Raw genomic sequence first — 15064 nt, forward strand, 5'->3', positions numbered from 1 at the left:
CTAACTCTGGGCCAAAGAGTCCAGTTTCAAGTTCCATTTCTCCCAGAAATGTATCATAACATGCCTGAACAGGTTAGATTAAAAAAACCTAAAGAGCTTTCAGTCTCTACCCTACAGACTGTCCTCTTGCAGTATGACACGCTGAAGGAAGCATGCTACAATATTCCCAAAGTGCTCAGCTTGAGCCCAGACACCAAGTATTTGTTACTGTTGTGTTCATTTATAAATAAAATTATTTTCAAAAGCTTTTTGAATTCTTTAGTGCTATGTGAACTCATTTATGAATGGATGACTTATTGTCCAATATGCCTATGGAGAAACAGTGAAAAGCATTCTGTCAGCACAGTCTGGTATCATTTTGAGGTCCAAAAGAATAAAAGAAAATTATTTAAATAGTACTTGTCCCAAAGATGGCTCCAGGACCAATGCAGAGTTTGTGCAAAGTCCCTGCTCAGGGCCTATGAAGCCAGGAGTCCCTGCTCTCCCATCACTGCAGCCAACACCTCACTGCCAATTTCAGGAGTCTATCCATCAGTTCTATGAAGCCAGCAGTCCCTGTTCTTGTCACCAGCACACCGCTCTGGCCTCCCAACAATGTCAGGAAGATGAAGAAAAGAAGAAGAAGAGGAAGAGAATAAGACAAAAAGATCAGCGATAAAAAAAAAATGCAGCTGGCTTGGAATGGACAGGGCTATCATTTAGTTAAGCCATCTTGAACAGTTGAGCCTGCTCTCCCCTCCGTGCTGCAGGACAGGATCACGGGAGGCCAGGCCCACTCTTACTCCACCAGATTCACCAACAAAAGCCTCAAAGTAGAAAGTGAAATGAAGAGAAACAGATGCAGAAAAACAGAAAAGTAAAAAGGAAAAAGAAACAAAGAAAGCAGATGGAAACAAATGCAGGAGATCAAAAGCTGCGCTGCTACACTGTCACCATCTTAGATTATACTGTTTTATAGTCTAATGTGTGTTACAGGATCCCACTTAAGTAGCACAGCAAAATAATTGCAGATCAGCATTTATCTCACCACATCATGTCATTACAATCTTCTTAAAGGCGAGTGCTAACTCTTAGAAAATTGTGAGCATAGGGAAGCAATAAGTCAAAAACAGTGCTTACCACTTGCTCAAATCTGACATTAATCAGCTTAATAAAGAGGAAGACAGTTAAGTAACACCACAGTCTTCATAAAATATTAAACAAAGTAATTTGTATTTACATTACGTTGTTCTAAATGTTAATCCTAGTAAAAACATGAAGATCTCCATTTGCAAGAGACACTGTCCTTTCCAACAATTTAATCCAAAGAAAGCTAAAGATTTATGGGATGGTTTGTATAAATTATTCAAACAATCTACCAGATGGCAGATGAAATGTAATAAAGGCAAATATAAAATTCAATAATTCACAGGTCTGACAATTATTTAAATATGGTCACATTTCTCATGTTGCAACAGTGAACTGGAACCAGCTGAACAGTTGTGATTATAAATATTTGGCGATTGAGGTACCAGTTATAGGTGATTTTATTACTTTACTGACAACAGATGGCACCACTCTTACCTCTTCTCCATAAGCAGAGACCATCAGATTGATGGAGGTGGGCTCCCTATAGTTGGTGAGAGAATCTTCTGACCTAGAGATTTTGTGCACCATTTAAAGTACATAGAGTGTGAAAACCACTACATGGCTTATACAGATAGAGCAGAGGGTTTCTGATCTATCCCAATAGCATCTGCCAGCTTTGCTCATGTTTAATCCAGATTTACTATGTCAAACCAATAAAGGTACTCATTACTGACCTGCTTCAACAGCACCTACTCATCCCACTGAGACTGCACAGACTCTAGAACAGCCTCTGATTAGCTGCATGGGATTCCACCTGCTATCCCTAATTGGGTGGTGAGGCAATAAGATTGCTGAGCCAGTCTCTGTGTCAGGAAGTTTGAATTTTCGATCTCTATTGCGTCCAATGTCAGAGTTTTGAAGCCAGTGGGAAAGCTGAGCACTAAAACTCAAGCAACTCTTTTACAGCTGGATGTACTACTGGAGTTCAGTGGTATGCAACTGTACATTTTCTCAGCACAAACTCCTGTTAAATTTACAAATGATAGTGCAGCAAGGGCCAGTTAAAGTATTGCTGTCACAGATTATATACTGGTTAAAAAAATTGAGCCAGACAGTGAAGTACTGAGTTTCCATTTTGGTCACATACCTAAGGTGATCCTATCCAAGTCAGGAATGACATCCTTCTACCTGAATGTAATGTACTTTTCCTCTCCCACCCCCACACCTTGAGCTCTTGATAGCCTTTGACCTTTGAACATTATCCTTTAATCCCGTCCTCATTTGTATGCTACCTTTTGAAAACCAAAGACATAGGCCGAATATTTTCCATGAGGATAGTTGGGATTGGTTCAAAGTCATTGTGAATCAGTACCAGTCCACAGCCCAATTAAATTGGGAAGATAATGACACGAGAGGCAGCTGTTTGGAAAGCCACATATCAAATCCAAAAATGTATGGTACATATGATGAATCAATATTATGGATCCAATGTAGCATTGTTTTTATCATGCAGATCTGGAGTGAGGGCATAACTGGCTGGGCCAGCATTTCTGGCCCATCACTAATTGGCCAGCGGCAATTAAAAATCAACCACATCGCTGTGGGTCTGGAGTCACAATGTAGGCTAGACCAGGTAAGGATGGCATTTTCCTTCACTAAAGGACATTAGTGAATCAGATTTTTTTTTTCTGATAATTGATAATGGTTTCATGGTCATCAATAGAGACCTTAATCTCTTAATTCCAGATTTTTATTAAATTCATATTCCACCATCTGTCATAGCGGCATATGAATCTGGGTCTCTAGAATATTACCTGGGTCTCTGAAGTAACAATCCAGTGATAATGCCACTAAACCATCACCTCTCCTAAAAGGCATGGGAAAAGGCAAAAGATAAATCTGTGGTTGATTTGTGAATGCCCTTTGAAATAATCTGGAAAGTCACTCAGTTGTATCTAATTGCTACAAAATCTAAACAAAATAATTATACCACTGGCATTAACACAAGGACAAGGTCAACAAAACCAGGTCAATCCTGCAACAACCCTCCATACGTGGGAATCTGTCACATAGTCTAATCAAACAATAACCTTACAAGTTGTATTGATTGAATATATCCAGACAATGTTTCAGACACCACGATTATCATCACTGGTATGTCCTGTCCCACTGCCAACTCAAGGTAGCAGCAATACATAGTTGGGAGAGAGTTGCCTTGGGAATCCTCAACATCGACTCCAGACCCCATGAAGTCTTATGGCATCAGATCAAACTTTGGCAAGAAGACCTACTTTCGATTGCCACCTATCACCATGCCACAGCTTATGAATCAGTACTCTTCCATGTTGAACACCACTTAGAGGAAACACTGAGGCTGTCAAGAGCACAGAATGTTCTCTGGGCGGGTGATTTCAATGTCCATCTCCAAGAATGGCTCAACACCATTACTGGCTGAGCTCAATTAGTATGAAAGCACATAGCTAGTAGACTGTGTTGGTGATAATTGGTGAAATAATCAATAAGAGGGGAAAACTTACTCAATCTCATTCTCACCGATTTATCTGTCACAGATGCAACTGCCCATGAAAGTATTTGTAGATACATTCATCACACAATCTTTTGGAGACAAATTTGTAACTTAACTTTGACTAAAGTTTCTGTCTTGTTGTATGGCACTAACACTGTGTTAAATTGGATAGACATTGATAACCTGGCTTCCCTGAGGGTCATCATTAGCAGCAGCATTATATTCACCATGATCTGTAACCTCCTGGCCCAACATATGCCTCACACTGTCATTACCATCAAGTTAAGGTTTCAGCACTGGCTTGAAAAGGAATGTGGGAGGGCATGCAAAGAGCAGTATCAAGCACATCCAAAAGTGAAGTGTCAATCTGGTCAATCTGCAAAACAACATTACTTACATGCCAAGCAGCACAAGTAGCAAGTGATAGACAGACAAAGGACTTACACAATTAACATAATGTAAGCTCAATAATTCTGCCACATCCAGTTGTGAATAGTGCTGGACAATTCAGCAACTAACAGGAGGACAAATCTCCATGGATATCGTTCTCAGAGGACGTAATTCCTGCTAACATCCATCACCTTTTCGAAGAGGACATTAAATCTCATGAATCTCTTTCATGAACCCTTCCTAGCTGTATCAAGTAATTTCTCCATAATTACTTCTGGGGGTTCTATAATATCATGCATTTCCATCGTGGAAGACAGTGACTCGGTGCAAATAATACTTCCTTCCTTGCAGTAAATTGGATTTCTGAGCCCAGTAGTCTTTTTGCTTTTAGGAGAAAGTGAGGTCTGCAGATGCTGGAGATCAAAGTTGAAACTTTATTGCTGGAACAGCACAGCAGGTCAGGCAGCATCCAGGGAACAGGAGATTCGACGTTTCGGGCACAGGCTGTTATGCCGTCTTTGCTTTTGCTCATAGACTCTACTAGTTTGTCATCTGAAGGCTCTTCAGTGATAATAGGAATGGAAAACATTTTCACCATTTCTTATATATTCATATTTTCCTTTTGTTGACAGAAAGAAACTATTTTCTGATGGCCACAAACATTTTTTTTCTTCTTTTCAGTTTTTGCCATTATTCTAAGAAGTTTCATCAAATCTTCTACCATATGGCCCTTGATTGGTTGGAAGACAACAGTTTGTTCTTGAATCAGTGGTCTGTAACTAACTCCTCTTGAAACGACCTAGCATAACTTGATTTCTCTTGACATGTTCATTGTTTCTTGGGGCTGAATGAACTCCTCCTGCCTCTTCAAGATGTTGAGTCAAGATAGGTGTTCAGGCTCATAAATAGAAGAACAACACTCATTGTGAGTTGTGAGAACTCCTTTTTTTAACACCTGCCCTTTTCAGCCTGCTTTTTGATGTTTTACATTTAGGCTTTGCTCCTTCTTCAATGGAGATTTTTAATATTAGTCACACATTTTCCAAAAGTTGTCTTCCAGCTTCCCACAAATCCTTGCTTCCCAATGGAATCTGTATCTGCCAGGTTTCAGGGCAATAAGAAATAGGAACAGGAAGAGGCTGTTTGGCCCCTCAAGCCTGCCCTACTATTTAATAAGCTTACATTCCTCACATCCGCTTTCCTGTGTTTTCCCCATGACCTATGATTCCTTAACTGATCAAGAATCTATCTATCTCAGCCTTAAATCACCTCTAATCTAAATAAACACCAGGACTCTGCCCCCACAGCTCTCTGTACCAAGGAGTTCAAAAGGCTCACCACCTTCTGGGAGAAGACATTCCTCATTGTAGCCTGAAATTGACACCCCTTTATTCTGAGATTACCCCCTCAGGTCCTAGTGCCCCCCTCACAAGGGGAAATAGCATCTCAGTATTTAACCTACCATGCCGCTTAAGAATCCTTCATGTTTCAATGAGCTCACCTCTAATTTTCTAAACTCCAATGAGTACTTTCCAAACTGGTTTAGCCTTTGCATATAAGCTTTTGCACAATTCCAAATAGGTACAAATTACATTAGCTAGGTAATGACTAATACCATTGGGAGATATGCACGATGAACATGCTCCCTTCGAGATCCAGTGCTTTTCTCCCAATTGTCTCAAGACACAAGATTATATGATATCATCAGATGCTTAATGCAGTCTTTGACATTAATGCTTTTCGAACTGTTTCCGTATATATGGTATTCTTCATTGAACTATTGTCTATAAGGTATGTTTTGGCAGGTATGTCTATGTCAGGAAGTTGTTTGTTTAGTTTATTAGATAGCTAACCCAATTCTGGCACAAGTCCCCAATAAGGAGGACATGCAGTTGTTGTATTCAGTGTCTAGATTTATGCTGAGTGGTCTGTCTGGGTTTATTCTTTTTCAGTAACTTTGTAGTAATTTGATACAACAGATTTTCTTGCTAGCCCATTTCAAAGGTCAGTTAAGAGGTAACCAAATGTTATCACAACCAGCTCAGTAAGACAGACTTCATTTCCAAAGGATATTCATGAACCAGGTGGACTTTATAATAAGCAACGTCATGGTCACATTATACCAGATTTAATTCCAAATTTATTAACTAAATTCAAATTTCTCCATCTGCAATGGTGGATTTGAATCTCTATCCTCAGGGTATTAATCTGGACATGCAGATTGCCAGGTGTGACATTATTCCTATAAACTAGCTTCCATAAGAATTATGTCGAGAAATGTAAATAAAGATAAAAAACGATGGCTGTTTCACATTCAAAAGACAAAAAAGAACAAGCAATATACTTTTGAATAATCCCTTAACTCAATGTAATAACAGGCATTGCATTGAAGATGAGATTTAATAAATGGAACATAAAAACTCGGTGGGCATTTCAGAATTTATCATATTATAACTTCAAATCGAAAGTATTACTGGGCCTTGTATTGATTTGAATGGATAGTTACAGCATAGCTTCAGGCACAGGTTAAAAGTTCTATAAGATTCAGTGCTCGACAGCAACATCTTAATGGGGCATTGTTGTTTAATGAGCGCGAGGGAAGTTTCAGTGTAATAGTCACATTTCATCAGCAGAAATGTCATAATGTCATTTGTTTAGTTTACAGTCAACAAATGCCATTTGAAAAATAGCTGTGAAAAAATGTATATCATTTTAAACATTATAGGACAGATATTTAAATTTAAGCTGAAATGTCTGATAAGCATCACTGTGATCCTCATTCTCTTTATCATCATTGGATTGTTTTTGTTTTGGTTGCTAGATTTTCTTCATTTCTCTCAAGACATACTTAGATTGTGGCATCCATTTCCTTAATAGATGCAAAATTTTGAATATTTTCTAATGCCTTCCCCTAGCGCCTAATGTATGAGGTCTTTTGACAGAGAATATTACTGACAGAAAATAATTGGGTCAGAGAAACAGAATTTTTAAAAAAGTAATTTTAATGTAAATTGACAAATTGAATGAAATCTTAACACCTGAAAGTCTGTGGTTTGGAATAATTTGAGAGACTAAAGTGCAAAAACTATGAAATGGTAACAAAACCCTATATGACCTACTTCTGGTCTTGATGGAAGCAGGACAAATGGGTATAAGGCATGTGGGATTCTAGTTGTTCATTTAAATACTCCAATAAAGGCAGCTGCCCTCATCATTTCAGCTCTCATTTTCTTTTTAACTTATATTAGCTCAGGAAAACCAGGAGTTTCAGGGATGCAAGAGGGACAAATCCAATAATACATGCTCAGTGATCCTTGTCAATCAGGTAGAGCAGGAGTGCATCCTTCCTGTTCAACAAGCTACTCTTTAAACATCTGCCATACCTTACAAATTGGACCTGCCAAATGCCAATCTGTTATAACCACCCACGAATAAAACATCCTTCAATTATCATCAAAATCTTAACGTCATCCATCACCATTAAGCTCTCTCTGTACGATGGCCCTCATCCCTTTTATTATAGCTGCCTCCCCACTATTTAAAGGACCCTTCAACATCACCATATCTATCATCCACCTACTAGACTTACTATTCCCACCAATTTCAGGACAGTCAAGAAACATGCACTTCCAAGCTTCTAATGTCCTTTCCGGCAGGAAACTGCCATCCTTCCCTAGTCTGGCCTCCATGTGACTTCAGCCCCACAGCAATGTGATTACTGTTAACTGCCCTCTGGATAGTTAGGAGTGGGCATCAAATGCTGACCCTCATTTATGAATGAATAAAAAAACACTTCCTAACATCAAAACAGCTATCCCACTTCTCTCTCCTCCTCTCTACCACATGAAATGTGTTTTTGAGCTAAATCCGGTTATGTATGTTTGCAAGTCCCCAGTTTTCTCATCAATTAATGGTAATCCAATATTTATTACCCTCTCCAGACATTCTATCTCATCTGATGTCTTTGTTTTCTATCTATGCCATTCAGTCAAAGGTGTTTGTGCACTTTATAAACAGGATAAGCGTGTTGGCATTGTTAACAAATATTTTTCAAACACCCCCATAAGAGACAGTCAATGTATTTTTAACAAAGTAACATAAAAGCTTATTATACAAAAGCAAAAACAATCAAATAAACTTCATAACACTACACAAAATATTTTCAAACAATCTATTACAAACATAAAGAAATAAAACATTTTCAGTTCTGATGAAAGGTCACTGGATTAAAATGATAACTCTATTTCTTCTTCCACAGATACTGCCAGACCTGTTAATCTTCTTCCAGGATTCTCTGTCTTGTGTAAACAAAGAAATATTTATCTCTTCATTCCATGCAGTACTCTTACAGCCACTCAAACATAAAGAGTTACAGACACTCAAAATAAATCCCAGGTAAAGCTGCTTGTTCAGCTTGCATGTTATAATCCGTTCCCTCTCAGTAAACCATTGTGCATTGGTATATTTATCAGCTTTCATCTCATTCTGAGACACTTAAAACAAGCTGCTAATTTGGCTCACTATTTTGTACCACGGAATCCCTAAACTCATGTCTTTACCAGCCTTATAGGATGTCTGACATCCCTACAACCTTCTCCTCTGGAGCTTCTTTCTCACTGATCTTCATGTATTTTAAGATTTCTCCCCAGACCTGAATTCTTGGGGAGTGCTAATAACAGCACCTCTGCTGATTATGGTCTCCTCCTTTCGCTTGAACCTGCTTTTAGCTCCTCTTAGCTGTCTCTGATCGCCATAAAACTAAGTCAGGAAACATCTTAGCAATTATCTCACCAGTGGCTTGCCGGCCATTCAGCTGTGATCACTTGGCTTCTTGTACATTCTGTTTTGTGATATAATATTCAAAATCTGATTTCTTAAAAAGATCAAATCTTCGTAGAAGTGAAAATCAAAATCCATGTTTCCTCACCTTTAAGTTCTTAAAAAGATTAAATATTTGAAACTTGCATAACACTTAAATCATAAAAGGAGCTACAATACTCAGTAGCTCATACACCATTAAGTGACTGACTTTTCACCACATGTAGGAGAACATACACAGTTGATAGTTTTTACCAATTTTTTGCATGGGATAAGGATGTAACCAAAAAAGTTAGCCTTTTGAATTGTGCCTCCCTTTGAGTTCAGCCTTATTGATATTTAAGAGTAATATATAGAAACTTGCAGCACAGACTATGGCAATTTATCCCATCATACCTGTATTGGCTCTTTGACCAAACATTAATCTTAATCAAACCACCAAGTTCCAGTATCTGTCCAATTCCCTTTTCAAATTATTTATGGAATTAATGTCCATCACGTTTGTAAGTTGAACAATTAAAGTCTAAAGAACTCATGGTGTAAAACAAATCCTCCTTATATCACATCTACATTTGTCATTGCTTTAAAACTACAGCCTTTGATTATTAGCATAGTGATCAGAAAATGATAGTTGTTATACTTAGCTTTATTTCCTTTTTTTGGAAAATTGACACCTCCTTTAGGTTTTCTGGGATCCTTACTTCATTCCCATTTAGCAGAAACATAAATACAGACTCAAAATTGCTGAGTTCCTGCCAAACATTTACACCTCAACTAGGTTACTGTCCAGACTGCCTGCTTTGTTAGCTTCCTGTACTCTTCAGTGCAAGCAAGATTCTTCCATGAATATGACTAGACTGAATCCCAGTGTGGATTCAGAGCATCCAGAATCATAATCGATGTGATTGTTACAATTTGACAGAGCCAAGAGAAATGTCATGAACAAAACCAAGCTCTCTCTATATGGCCTTCATCAATCTGATTAACGCCTTTCAATGCCAATGGGGGCATTTTCTAGAAGACTCTGGACTGCAATGTATGTCTGCAGAGGTATGTGCAGGGTGAATGCATTTTTCATGATGAAGTTACTTTCTCTGCTCTTTGCAATGGTCTGTAATATGACGACTTTCCCATCAGAACAGGCATCAAGCAAGGATATGTGTTTGCAAAGACCCTTTTCTCCATCTTTCTCATGGTCATCGCAAACATGGTTAAGAACATCCTTCCCATTAGAGGCAAATCAATTGTGTTTTTGATGGAAAGATTTTCAATCTTCAAAGACTGAAAGTATAGTCAAAAGCTTCCTACACTCCAATAATAGCCCTTGAATATGTATAGGGCTGCATTTACCTTGTGAACACAGAAGATGACCTACAGGTCACCCTTTGAAGAAATGTATCAAGCTGTAGACTGTATTTGAATACCAAGAAAAGAAAAGATCATTCTCCAATCAAAACTGGGGCTCACGTAAAATTCTCCCTACATCACAAAGGACCAAGGCTAGGTCATTCAGCCTGACAAGGCTGCTCCATTGTTTAATATAACCATGGGTAATCAATCATTTCAGTGCCATTTTCCCACATTACTCTAATTTATTCCTGTAGAACACTGGTATTTATAAATCTGTCAATCTCTATTTTAAACGTATTCAATGACTGAGCTCCCACAGCATTCTGGGTTACAGAGTATCAAAGATTCATAACCCTCTGAATGGTAAGAGCTCTCCTCATTGTTAAAATATGCCCCTTAGTTCCAGACTTCCCAACCAGGGAAAAAAATCTGATTTCCTAAATTTAAATAAGATTACATCACGTTGTTTGTAACTCTGGAGAATACAAGCCCGTTATTCTAATCTCTCTTCATAGGAAAGTCTTCCAATCCCAGAAACAAACAATATTCTGATCAATTGCGGCCAAAGTACTGATTCTAATTGTACTCCACTAGTCTCAGCCAGTCAGTGAAATAATGAGCCATCTTTTCTTACACTCTGCTTTAAATCTACTAGCCAATCCTTAATCCATTCCAGTTCATTATCTCTTTAATTTTGCAAACCAACTTCCTATGGGAGATTTAATCAAATGCTTGCTGTAAAACCGAGCATACTACATTGGCTCATTCCCCTCTGTAAGTAACATCTTCAAACTTCAATAGATTTCATCAAAAATGATTTTCCAATCACAAATCCATGTTAATTTTGCCCCTCAGATCACTATTACCCAAACGTCCTTCATAATAGACTTCAGCAATATTGCTCTCTGTACTGCAGATATAAGGCTGACAGGTCAATAATTACCTTTGTGGCATCTCCCTTCCCTCTCAAATAGTAGGGTGACACTTCCAATTTTACAATCTGCAAGAACCCCATTCCAGAACTTTTAGAATTTTGGAAAATAATCAACAATACATCCATTATCTCCATAGCTACTTATAGAGTCATAGAGATGTACAGTATGGAAACAGGCCCTTCAGTCCTACTTGTCCATGCAGACCAGATATCCTAAACTAATCTAATCCCATTTGCCAGCATTTAACCCATATCCCTATAAACCCTTCCTATTCATATACCCTTTTATATGCTGTAATTGTACCAGACTCCACTACCTCCTCTAGCTGCTCATTCCATACACACATCACCCTCTGCATGAAAATGTTGCCCTTTAGGTCCCTTTTAAAATTTTTCCCTCTCACTCTAAATCTACACCCTCCAGTTCTGCACTCCCCCACCCCAGGGAAAAGACCTTGTCTATTTACCCTATCCATGCCCCTCATGATTTATAAACCTCTATAAGGTCGCCCCTCAGCCTCCAAAGCTCCAGGGAAAATAGCCCCAGCCTATTCGCCCTCCCACAATAGCTCAAACCCTCCAACCCTGGCAACATTCCTGTAAATCTTTTCTGAACTCTTTCAAGTTTCACAACATCCTTCCTGTTGAAGGGAGACCAGAATTGCACACAATATTCCAAAACTGGCTTAACCAATGTCCTCTCCAGATGCAAAATGACCTCCCAACCCCTATACTTGATGCTCTGACCAATAATAGAAAGCATACCAAACACCTTCTTCACTACTCTATCTACCTGCCACTCCACTTTCAAGGAACAATGAACTAGCACTCTTACATCTCCTTGTTCAGCAACACTTTCCAGGGCCTTACCATTAAGTGTTTAAGTCCTGCCCTGATTTGCCTTTCCAAAATGCAGCGCCTCACATTTATCTAAATTAAACCCCATCTGCTACTCCTCGGCCCATTGACCCATCTGATCAAAATCCCGTTCTACTGAGAGAACCTTCTTTGTTGACCACTTCTCCTCCAACTTTGGTGTCATCTGCAAACTTACTAACTATACCTCCTATGTTCACATACAATCATTTATATGAATGATGACAAGCAGTGGACCCAGCACCGATCCTTGTGGCATACCACCGTTCACAGGCCTCCAGTCTGAAAAACCAGCCTCCCATGTCATCCTTCGAGCCAGTTCTGTATCCAAATGGTCAGTTCTCCCTTTATTCCATGTGATCTAACCTTGCTAAACAGTCTAACGTGAGGAACCTTGTTAAACGCCTTACTGAAGTCGATATAGATAACGTCCACTTCCCTGCCTTCATCAATCTTCTTTGTTACTTCTTCAAAAAAAACAATCAAATTAATGAGGCATGAGTTCCTATGCTTAAAACCATATTGACTATCTCTAATCAGTCCTTGCTTTCCAAATACATGTTAATCCTGTCCCTCAGGATTCCCTCCAACAACTTGCCCACCACCGATGTCAGGCTCACCGGTCTATCGTTCCCTGGCTTTTCCTTACCACCATTTTTAAAAGTGACACCATATTACCCAACCACCAGTCTTCCAGCACAACACCTGTGACTAATGATGATACAAATATCTCAGCAAGGGGCCCAGCAATCACTTCCTGTGCTTCCTTATTTTACTATTCTGGAATCGTAGCATATCAGGTTCCAGGGGCTTATCAAACTTCAGTCCGATTTTAAGTTCTCTAACAGAATTTTATTTTAAATTAAAATTACTTTTAAGTCCTCATTCTCCATAGTCCTTTGGATTTCTAATTCTGGGAGACATCTTGTATCTTCCTCAGTGAAGATATCCTCCACATCGCCTGGATGAACATCCTCCAGGAATTAGCATCCTGAGCACTGAGATGACCAACCTGGCACATTAACTTGTTCCACATCATTCTGTCATCAAAAATCACAGGGCAGCCAGCGGAAACACTTCAAAGATTCCTAAAAGACTATTTGAAGAAGTTTTGTTTTGACCATAGCATTTGGACAAACCCTGCTTGATCAATGTGGTAAGCATTTAGAAGGGATGCCAATGTACATACCCCAGGGACTGTTTGTTTTCTTCTATCTATTCAATAAAACCCCTAAATCATGTTTTGGGACTTGGAGTTTAGATTTCCACTACACTAGAGGCAGGAGTGCCAGAAGGGTGTGGTTTATTTGAACTAATCCTGTTTAATAAACAAACCGAATAACAATGAGTTACTTGCAATTTATCTTAGTTTTTGAGAATGAGCTTGAGTTTCTGTTGCAAAACCAAATATAAATGATACTCATTAGACCATGTTGGATGTTTAGAGGAGTTATTTGTTTAAAGCTCAGCATGCTGGATTTAGTCGTTCTAGGAATATTCTACATTTCCATCAAGATCTCAAAACTCAAACTCAATGTAAAAACATTCTTGCAGTTTATTTTAAAAATACCTATCCCCTTCATTATATACACACTGTAAGCATCAACCTAAATGGCATCTCACTTATCAAATTAGCAAACAAAACATTTTTTAAAAAAGACATGCAATAATCATGCAATAGTCGAATGAGTGTTCGATAAATAAGCATAGTATTTTGTTAAGAAATGAAAATACAGATTTTACCTTCCTTATCTCTGTTGTATTTTGTAATGCAGCTTTTTCAATAAAGTTATTTACAGTTTATGACTGGATTGTTAAGTATTCAAATGTGAATTGTAGTGAGGGTTCAACCATAACCCATGAGTAACAATAGTACATTTGATGGAATTCACTTGCAGCTTCTGCTTCATTACTTATGCGCTGAACTACATCTTTGTTGCAGAATATACGTTTCTTGTGAAATACATAATAAAGTACGTTAAATGGGTTGGAATATTGACGAAGACACTAGCATTTTAGCCATTAATCAATCATCAAATACATAGCTGTTCTGTTTCCCTGTCGGCAATCCAAAGGGACCATTCCCTCTGAGATGCCTTGGTCTGCTCCTCTATCACCCCAAAGCATTTTTCCTTACAATTTACTTAAAACGCTATGGCTCCGTTATCGTGGTAATTTATTTTTAGTTCTTTTGATTTATTACGCTGGGAGCCCAGGCACCATCTCCAAATGACTTACTGTCTGTCCTCTCTCTCCTCCCCCCACGCTTTCCCTGGAGTTCTACACAGGCGTGTACCCTAAACACCCCTCCCACAGATAATCTCTCCAACTGTCCTGTACCGGGCAAAGGTGGAACCTGTTAAACGTTGCAGTAAAAAGATGTGTATATGGCTGTGTGTGTGCCCGCATGCGCGATATTTGAAGACTTACCTGCCCCAAAAGGCAGCAGCAGCAGCAGTATTCTTATTGATGTCCAGTCCGGCTGCCCCAGAGAGTGGGCAGAGGTGAACAGGAGCGGCCGGGGAGGAGGTGGGGGCAAATAGGGATGGACAGGGTTGGGGGGGGGGGCAGGTGTGGGTGGGGGTGGGGGTAGTTTTGGACGGGGGTGGGTGGGCAGGCGGAGGCGGTGGGGGCAGACAGGGGGCAGTGTTAGACGGGGTAGGGTGGGCAGGGGGCAGGGGTGGAGGCAGATGGGGACAGGCGGGGTGGTGGTGGAGGGAGGTTGGGCGCTTGCACAGTGAGCTACTGCCTAGTCTCCTGAACGGGGAGTGGACTTAACAGAAAACTCCGAGCCCCAGAGGAAAGGCATTAAATCAATTAACCGAGTAATCAATTATCTGAACGAAATAGTGCCCGCCCATCTCATTCGGATAATTGAGGTTCTTCTGTGCTGTATTTCCATTCTGGACAGGGTTTAAAGATGTCACAACATCCAGGCAAAAATGTGTCAAATGTTACCAAAAGTAAAGTTACCTTAATCTGTTATCTCAACTTCAGATGTTGTTCATGTTGCAGCATATTTTATTGTGACCTTATGTTAATTCATTACCTGTGACAACCAACACACAGCTAAATTATTGTCTAATTTAGTAATTAAAATA

The sequence above is a fragment of the Chiloscyllium plagiosum genome, unplaced genomic scaffold, assembly GCF_037043375.1.
Source record: "Chiloscyllium plagiosum isolate Xiang-an unplaced genomic scaffold, Cpla_swu_hap1 HiC_scaffold_26, whole genome shotgun sequence".
In the NCBI taxonomy this organism is placed as follows: domain Eukaryota; kingdom Metazoa; phylum Chordata; class Chondrichthyes; order Orectolobiformes; family Hemiscylliidae; genus Chiloscyllium; species Chiloscyllium plagiosum.